The sequence below is a fragment of the Zootoca vivipara genome, chromosome 10 (assembly GCF_965207765.1).
Source record: "Zootoca vivipara chromosome 10, rZooViv2.hap1.1, whole genome shotgun sequence".
Taxonomy (NCBI): domain Eukaryota; kingdom Metazoa; phylum Chordata; class Lepidosauria; order Squamata; family Lacertidae; genus Zootoca; species Zootoca vivipara.
Window position 1 is genome coordinate 7,463,729 of NC_142593.1, and position 9,110 is coordinate 7,472,838.

Below are 9,110 nucleotides of genomic sequence, written 5' to 3' on the forward strand. Positions count from 1 at the left end.
TGATATTTCTTCCGGCAATCTTAATTCCGGCTTGGGATTCATCTAGTCTAGCCTTTCGCATGATGAATTCTGCATATAAGTTAAATAAGCAGGGAGACAATATACAACCTTGTCGTACTCCTTTCCCAATTTTGAACCACTCAGTTGTTCCATATCCAGTTCTAACTGTAGCTTCTTGTCCCACATAGAGATTTCTCAGGAGACAGATGAGGTGATCAGGTACTCCCATTTCTTTAAGAACTTGCCATAGTTTGCTGTGGTCAACACAGTCAAAGGCTTTTGCATAGTCAATGAAGCAGAAGTAGACGTTTTTCTGGAACTCTCTAGCTTTCTCCATAATCCAGCGCATGTTTGCTATTTGGTCTCTGGTTCCTCTGCCCTTTCGAAATCCAGCTTGCACTTCTGGGAGTTCTCGGTCCACATACTGCCTAAGCCTGCCTTGTAGAATTTTAAGCATAACCTTGCTAGCGTGTGAAATGAGCGCAATTGTGCGGTAGTTGGAGCATTCTTTGGCACTGCCCTTCTTTGGAATTGGGATGTAGACTGATCTTCTCCAATCCTCTGGCCATTGCTGAGTTTTCCAAACTTGCTGGCATATTGGGTGTAGCACCTTAACAGCATCATCTTTTAAAATTTTAAATAGTTCAGCTGGAATATCATCACTTCCACTGGCCTTGTTATTAGCAGTGCTTTCTAAGGCCCATTTGACTTCACTCTCCAAGATGTCTGGCTCAAGGTCAGCAACCACACTACCTGGGGTGTACGAAACCTCCATGTCTTTCTGGTATTCTTGCCACCTCTTCTTGATGTCTTCTGCTTCTGTTAGGTCCTTGTTTTGTGGTTTTTTTAAAAAAGGAAAATGTGCTTCAAGTCATAGATTCCAATTCTAAACCTATTTAACTAGAGAGAAGACCATGACCTAATAGATTTTTATATACCAGTATGTTTATAGTTTTACTTCCAACAATGTTTGAAGTTGTTTTTTTAAAAAATCTGTTTTAGCCGTTCTCATTTTTATACGTAAGCCACCTTTAGTCCCACCAAGGGAAAAGGTGAGAGATAAATAAGTATATAATGATCGTGATGATGGTCTAGCATAGTAGTCCAACTTTCTCAGATCCAAGATGACCCACCTTTAACCTGAACATCCATTTGTGGAGCAATGTCTTTTTCTTTTTTTAATCATATATTTGTATGCTGCTGTTGCTGCTGCTGCTGCTCTAAACCACATTGAATCAGGCCGTGGGCCAGTAGTGAGTCCCAACCCACCATTTGGGGACCAGTGGTCTAGCCAAAGTTAAGCACTTTTTAAATCTTACTGGCTCAACACTCTCAAGAATCAATGGGACTGTGCAGCTGAATCGTTTTCATTTATGCCTGGATGTATGTCCCAGAGCAGGGGTCAGCAAACCTTTTCAGGAAGGAGCCAGTCCACTGTCCCTCAGATCTTTGGGGGGGGGACACGAACCCACCCTCTCCCAAAAGCAGCCCCCTCCCCAAAAGACCCCCTTGCCACCACTCACGCCACCACCACCTCATCTTCGGCATCATCATCATTGTCCTCTGCCTTGGCCAGGGGTCCGCAGGGCACAGAGCCCATGCTGCTGGCCTGGGCGGCGGAGGCACGGAAGTCAATCCCCGCGTGACGAGGCCTCCGCGCCACGCCAATTTAGCACAGGGACTGACTGAGCAGGCAGCAGGGTCCGTGGGCCAGATTAATGAGCCCAGTGGGCCGCATCCGACCCCCGGGCCTTAGTTTGCCGGCCCCTGTCCCAGAGTATATCAATGGCATTTACTCTAAAGTAAGTATGCCTTTCTGTGAAATCCTACACATGTCTACTGAGAAGTAAGTTCCATTGAGTTCAATAGGGTTTACTTTCAGGTATAAGATTACAGCCTTAAACATTTAACATTTAACTTTGGTGGAGTTTATTTATTTATTTATTGAGGCATTGCTCTACTGAGTGCTTTTTTCCCTGGGGGTACTCAAGAGTACGCAGTATCAGCACCTTTCCACCTGGCAAAATGTTTAAAGTGTGGCACTTACTTTAACAACTTAATGGTGAGTACCAGCCAGGGCCGTCCTTCCCATTGGGCTGACTGGTGCAGTGCGCGAGGGCATTTGCCCAGCAGGGGGCGCACCAAGGAGACACACGGGAGCCGCCCGCGCCTCCGCCTCGCTCCTTTCCTGGCAGCAGTGGCTGAAGCGAGGCGGCAGCAGTGGCAGCAGAGCTGCCTCCATCAAGGGAGACCTGGACCTGGACCTGGGCTACCTTCCGCCCACACTCCTTCAAGTCACAGCGAGCACAGACAGCACTGCGCCACAATGCTCCGCGGCACCTCATTTGCATAATGAGGTGCTCGCTGTGACTTGAAGGAGTGTGGGCGGGCATGCACATGAGGTACCACGGAGCAAACCTTCTGTCGGGGCGGCAGCTAGGGCTCCCTGGACTGCAGCGCTGCTCTGCCGCTTCAGCCGAGCAGGCGGAGGCAGAGTACAGTTGGCAGCGTCCCTGCCTGTTGCACCGGGCCCTCCAGCTGCCCACTGCACCTGGCCCTGCCCGGCGGAGCTCAAGGGGCGGCAGAGGGATCATCACACCATGGCGCCCAATACACTTAAGACGGCCCTGGTACCATCACCTTTTTTTCTTAAATAAAAGCACTGGTTATATCACCTAATCAACTGTGTCCCCCAGGGCACTTCACACTTTAAAATCAATAAAATGCAATCCAAAAATCCATCAAGTTCCACCACTGATGCATAGATCACAGCCTTATGGAACAGTTCATGCATTAAACAAAACATTGTTCCAAAAATCAACTGGGGCAGCATTCTCAAAGTCTCTTTTCCACATAACAACGGAGGTAGAGAAAGAAGAAGCTCAAATCACTCATGATTCATCTTTCCCGCAAACACACACATACCCATGATGAGGAAAATCTGACCATGCTTCTGAAGTGGAAGGAAAGTTAACAGTAGAATCTGGTCCAGAGATGTGTCAAATATAGTCATGTGTACCTTCCAATTACATAATCTGTTGTCAATAGTTGTCATGATCCATGGGTAGCAATGGAAATAGATGCACCAGTTTAAGGCATGGACATTTGTGCCATCTGCACTAAAATCTTCCTTTAGAATTGTTGATCCTTTTATGCATGATACTATCAGTGTTTGGCAAATGGTCCTTAAAAAACTAGCTCCCCCATTTTCTTAAGGATGCAGAAGAAACCTTAAATTGAGATGGTTGGGAACAGGCTGGGCAGTATTGGTTAATAGATTTTAACATTATTGGTATCTCAATGTGGAGGGAACAGATTGAAGCTAAAATTACTAATCTCTGATGGTCCTGGCTCCAATTTAACCAATTAACATGGGGTTGTTGTTTTTTGTTGAAGCCAGAGGTGGCTGCTCAAGCATGCAGAACTCTCACAGCTTTTGAAAATAATGTTTCCCCATCAACTAAAGGTAAAGTTTCAGTAATGTATAATCTCTGAGAGAAACTGAATATGGTGATTTTTTGCACGCTAAAATTTTATGGGAGTCTAACTTGGGAATCAAAATTGCCAATGTACAATGGAGTACTCTGTGGAAAAAGAGACCTTTAACTAGAATGACAGAAACCTTGTTAAAGCTTCTTCATCTCAAACCTTTAATAGTGTCCCACATGTCTAATAATGTAGATTCCAGTTGCTGGAGGTGGGTAAGGCTCAAGATTCTTATTTTCATATGTGGTAGGGGTTGTAGTTGAATTTCAACTATTGCTCTGATGCTTTCAGAGCAATAAGCCAAATATTACCATGTCTCTTTTGTTGGCATTACTCAGTCTTACTTTGGATGCATGCCACACAAGGGTTTGGTCAATTGCATTATCTTGAAATTAACTAATCAAATTAGAAGTGCTCAAGGAAAGTCAAACCTCTTTTCCTTTTATGACATTTTGCAACCATTTCTAGACTATGTGAAGCAGAAAACCACCACACTCTCATTTGAGTTTGTGGAATGATTTATTGAAATGAGCCCAATACAATTTGGGACATTTATAACTTTTATTCTTATAGGAAGTTGCGACAACCAATGTGTTGTGATGTTCTTTGTTGGTTATATAGTTCTGATGACCGAAAAATGAATTAATACATGCGCATTCATGTGTTTGTTGAGCATTTCCAGCAGGGGTGTATAAGGGGTGGGCGGAGGGGGCGGAGGGGGCGGACTGCCTTGGGCACCACTCGGGGGGGTGACAAGATGGCCTGCTGCCCCCCAGCTGTAGAGGGGCTGAGGGCGCGCACGCAGTTAGTATGGGTGCCACTTGCGTGGTGTCTGTATGGGCTGCCGCTCTCACACGCTATCCATACGGGCTGCCACGCGTGCGCAGTCCCTCCCCTCAGCGTCCTGCCCCAGGTGCTGGAGAGGGTTCCTCCGCCACTGATTTCCAGCACTGAATATGCTCCCTCGACATTTTTGTTAATGGCTTCAAAGATGTTCTTCTGTTCATGAATCATTGTTCTCACTCTGGATTGACTTATTTAACTTTGACTGGTGTCAGCGTCATAACGCCATTGAATTCATTACATCGTCCTTGAATGGCTGATGGGATTTGGAGTCCAACAACATCTGGAAGGCGAAGGGTCCTCAACACCACACAGGATTTCAAAAGGTGGACATTCTCACAATTAAAAGTATTTTGTTCGGAAATTCCACACTCCCTCAAATGGCTCATTTTTGTTTGGCGATTAAAATGGGAGCATATTTGGCACAGATTCTGGTCCCTGGTGGTCAGTATTTTATATATATAATATTATGTCAGCCATAAAAATGAAAAGCAGAGTTAAACTAAGATGGGAGATTATATTCAGAAGAGGTGCTCTGTGTGTGGCAGGGGAAGACTATATTTATAGCAATTAAAGAAACACAGAGAGACAGCTTGGATACACTAAAGTCTGTGACTAATACTTTGTTAGTTCCTAATTCTCATTTTAAATAAACTGAAGATGATATACCAGAGTCAATGGAAATGGAACAATGCCCATTCCACAAACCTTGTTGGAAAGTCTGCAGGGTGTTTCTGGTGTTAGCCAATGAGAACAGTTGCTTTTATATACCTAAGCCATGTATTTGACACACCAATTTTAAACAGGGTTTACTTTTGCTCATGCTCAGTGACCTTCCTCTACTAAATTTAGTTGTAAAACTGATTCCGAAGAATACTCTAGCAGCCATCACATGATCAGCCAGTCTACTTTGTCTGTCTGAATATTTTGTAAAGCAATGGCTGCCAAGCTTCTTAACTTGGAGACTCACTGACAGAATGTTTGCCTTTGTTACTAGACTAGCCTTTTAGAACCTCAGATACTGAAGTGCAATGAGTAAGCCTAAGATGTTACATAATATATTTCTTTTGCTGTTATAGTCCTACTGTTTTCAGGACCAACCCTTCCAGGAGGCAGAGTGAAGTGGTTGCCTCAAGCAGCAGGTGCTGGGTGTTAGGGAAAGCATTGCACTCTTGGCCACATGACCTCTCTTGCACCCACCAAAAAGGCACAGGGAACCCCTCAGCTGCAACACCTCCCTCTTGCCAGGATTCAAGCTCAGTTTGTTCTTCCTCATCCATCTCACATCTACATCCAAAGCACAACTGGCTATCCTACTTTCTTTGTAAACCCTTGTCTGAGTTGTACGCTTTCAGACTTACACGACTTGCTTTAAAAATAAAAAAATGATAAGGTGAAAGTTGAATGTCTTCCTCACCTCTAGTTTTCTAAGTTGAATAAACTATTGCATGGAGGACCATTTCATTGTGTGAGTGCTCACCTGCCACTCAGGTGTCAAACATCCAGAAACTGTGGAAATCTTGCTTCCGTTTTTTTAAAAGAAGGGTGCTAAGTAGCTTAAAATGTGAAATGTATTCCTGGCAAAGGGAATATAATTTGCCTGCATCAACAGGGCAAAATCTACATAGTGGATGGAAAACTACCCTAACCCTTCATTGCACTGTTACCAGATTTTTATTTTTTATTTTTAGTAAGAGTGGATGAGTTCTTCAGCTCCAGCGTAGACATGTGCCCTTCTTTAAAAAAATTGAAGGGATACCAGATAACAGCCCTTTAAGTGAAGAAACCCTCCGTTGGAAGCCCTGCCTGGTCCAAGTCCAGTTTAAATACAAAGAACCATAAGAAGGGAGAGCACAGCATGGACCTTCAAGTTGTCCATCTCTAGTTAGCTCCCGGACAGAGGCTGAGCAAGCATACAGTTCACTTGGTCAATTGACAATTATTTCTCCATTTCCATCTCTCTATGTATGTTAGCATGTAAGTTGGAAGCTGCCCAGAGTGGCTGGGGAAACCCAGCCAGATGGGCGGGGTATAAATAATATATTATTATTATTATTATTATTATTATACGCAAATCATATGCAGATTTGTATCCTCTTACGTTCTCTTTTTTCTTCTTAATTTTGGGGGATGTGTTTGAGGCTGTCCTATTCAGCTTCAGCTTTACATAGAGAGAAATGCACAGCTAGCAATGAAATAAAACAATAGCAACAATTTAGAAAGCAATTTGTTTCTCTAAAATTGTTTTAACCTTGCTTTCTTTGACCATTGTATTTTTAACACAAGAGAAAACAAAACTAGCACTGGGCAGTCACTTCAGTGCAAAAGGTGAAGGAAGTCACAGCCACCCAAGGAATTACATTTCACAAAATTGGTCATCCTTAGTGACATCACAGACAACAACATATGTTCACTTGTGCTTCTGCAGTACAACCAAAATAGCAACATAGCAATGTGCTCTCTGGTGTTGGGTAAGTATCAAAGCATAATGATCAAAGTATAGTGATCAGGAAAATTGCTACCCGAAGGGAAAATATCGAACAGTACACACCAAATGTGTGTAACTATTGCATATTTCAGAGGTGCTGACAATGGGCATGGTGAACTGGTGGGATCCTGGGTAAGCGAATGGCACAGAGGTCTGAGTGAAGAGCCAAGGAATTTTAAAGCTCCTTGAAGAGAAGATTTTAAAACAGCCTGTGGCGGAACTGTAACGTAGTCTGTTACTATATTCTGTTCTTCCATTTAGAGCTGTTTTTCCTTTTGTGGAACACAAAAACTGGCTCAAGTCCCAAGGTGGACATTTTACATCTGCTTTATTGAAAAGGGCTCCTCCCTCCGTGTTAGGTCATAAATCATTTGTACTTTGGCTCTGCTTTCTCAAAGCATTCTTTCTCTCATTCTGGGGGAGGAGGCCTCTCCTCAGATATCCAAAGTCTTAACACAGAAAGTTCTGGTGCTCCTTAGATAGTGTGCTTTGCACAATTTCCGCAGTCTGCCCCCATTTTTATGGCAATTGTAAGCCCAAGAAAGAAACAGCGCATTCTCCTCCTGCTTCAGGCCCTTTCTTCCCTGCTGCAACTTGACTCTATGAAAAGTGCTGATGTGCTGTAATTCCACCCCCACCCCACCCCTGGATACAGTCCTAATCTTTCGCTTTAACCCCTAGAAGTCTGTGATGATGACAGCTGTTGAAAAAGACAACTGTCGTCTTGGTGAAATTGCACATTATTAATATACTGCAGTTTCTATCACCAAGAGGCTAATCAAACGGAGTTCCTTTCCCACAATGTGCAGAATCCAGATGCTTAGAAAGAGATAAAGTTTCTCTTCTGGTTCAGCCTTTTGCATTAATGTCGTATTTTTAAGTCTGATAGCATCGCAGTAAGATTTAATGTCATCTTTCTTGTTATAGAGGGACACGGGGGGCTCTGTGATCTAAACTACAGAGCCTAGGGCTCGCTGATCAGAAGGTCGGCGGTTTGAATCCCTGTGACGGGGTGAGCTCCCATTGCTTGGTCCCTGCTCCTGCCAACCTAGCAGTTCGAAGGCACGTCAAAGTGCAAGTAGATAAATAGGTACCGCTCTGGCGGGAAGGTAAACGGTGTTTCCATGTGCTGCTCTGGTTCGCCAGAAGTGGCTTAGTCATGTTGGCCACAGGTCCCGGAAGCTGTCTGTGGCCAAACGCTGGCTCCCTCGGCCAAACGCCAGCTCCCTCGGCCTGTAAAGCGAGATGAGCACCACAACCCCAGAGTCATCTGCAACTGGACTTAACGGTCAGGGGTCCCTTTACCTTTACCTTCTTGTTATAAGCCAAACTAATGGAAGTGGCAGACAGTGATATGAGCAGCATATCTTTTCAGCTTGACAGTCTGGATCCTTCGCTTACCTTTTGATAGGTGGCTGGGCCCTCCCACCTGTCAATGTCCCACCTGATGTCACAAGTCATGCTGCAAAGGACTTACAAGGACCACCAATCAGCTGAACCAGTAGGACTTCCATTGGCTCCCCATTCAAAAGGCATCAAATGCAAACTGCACTTGAAAAGGAACAAGTAGGATTGCATTTGCAACCACTGATGACACCAGGTGATGGAGTGCATGGTTTTAGCTTATGGAAAACAGTATTGCGGGCCAGATTTTGACCCTTTATGGGTCTAATAAGCCCACAGGATCTTTTGGCTAAGATAAAGTGCAGTATCTAATAAGCCCACAGGTCATAAGTTCCTCACTGGCTGCTCTACCTCCACCCCAGCAAAGGATGGTGTGATCTGTCTGCAATATTCTTCCCAATCCCTTCCCAGGTGGATAGTGAATCCACACCTTATTCCAAACTCCCTATTAGGGGGAATACCAAAGTATCACAAAATTGTGTGCAAGCTTTCAAGATCTCAGAATTCTTCATCAGGCTAAAATGGTAAACAAAGTGGGGAGTGTCAGAGAAAGCTACAAGTCTGTATCTTGTCTTAAGATGAACGAAGGAGGAGGCTGAGATTCAGATGAGGTAGCATGGCTAGCATTAAGGTTGCACCAAGGTCTTTGGAGGAGAAGAACCACACAATGGCTGAGTCCCCATCTCTGGAGTTACAAAAAACATCTTCTATCAGTCTTTGTCTTCAGCCTTTGGTAAAAGATTCAGGTTCCTAAATAGATGGAGAACAAGTATAAAGTGAAACTAGGGAGTCTATAGATTAACAAAGGTTCAGATTAATATTTAGTATATGCACTAGGTTTAAAAAAGAAGCCAAATTGGTTAGCTTTAGAAATTGGAGTGGATGTTTC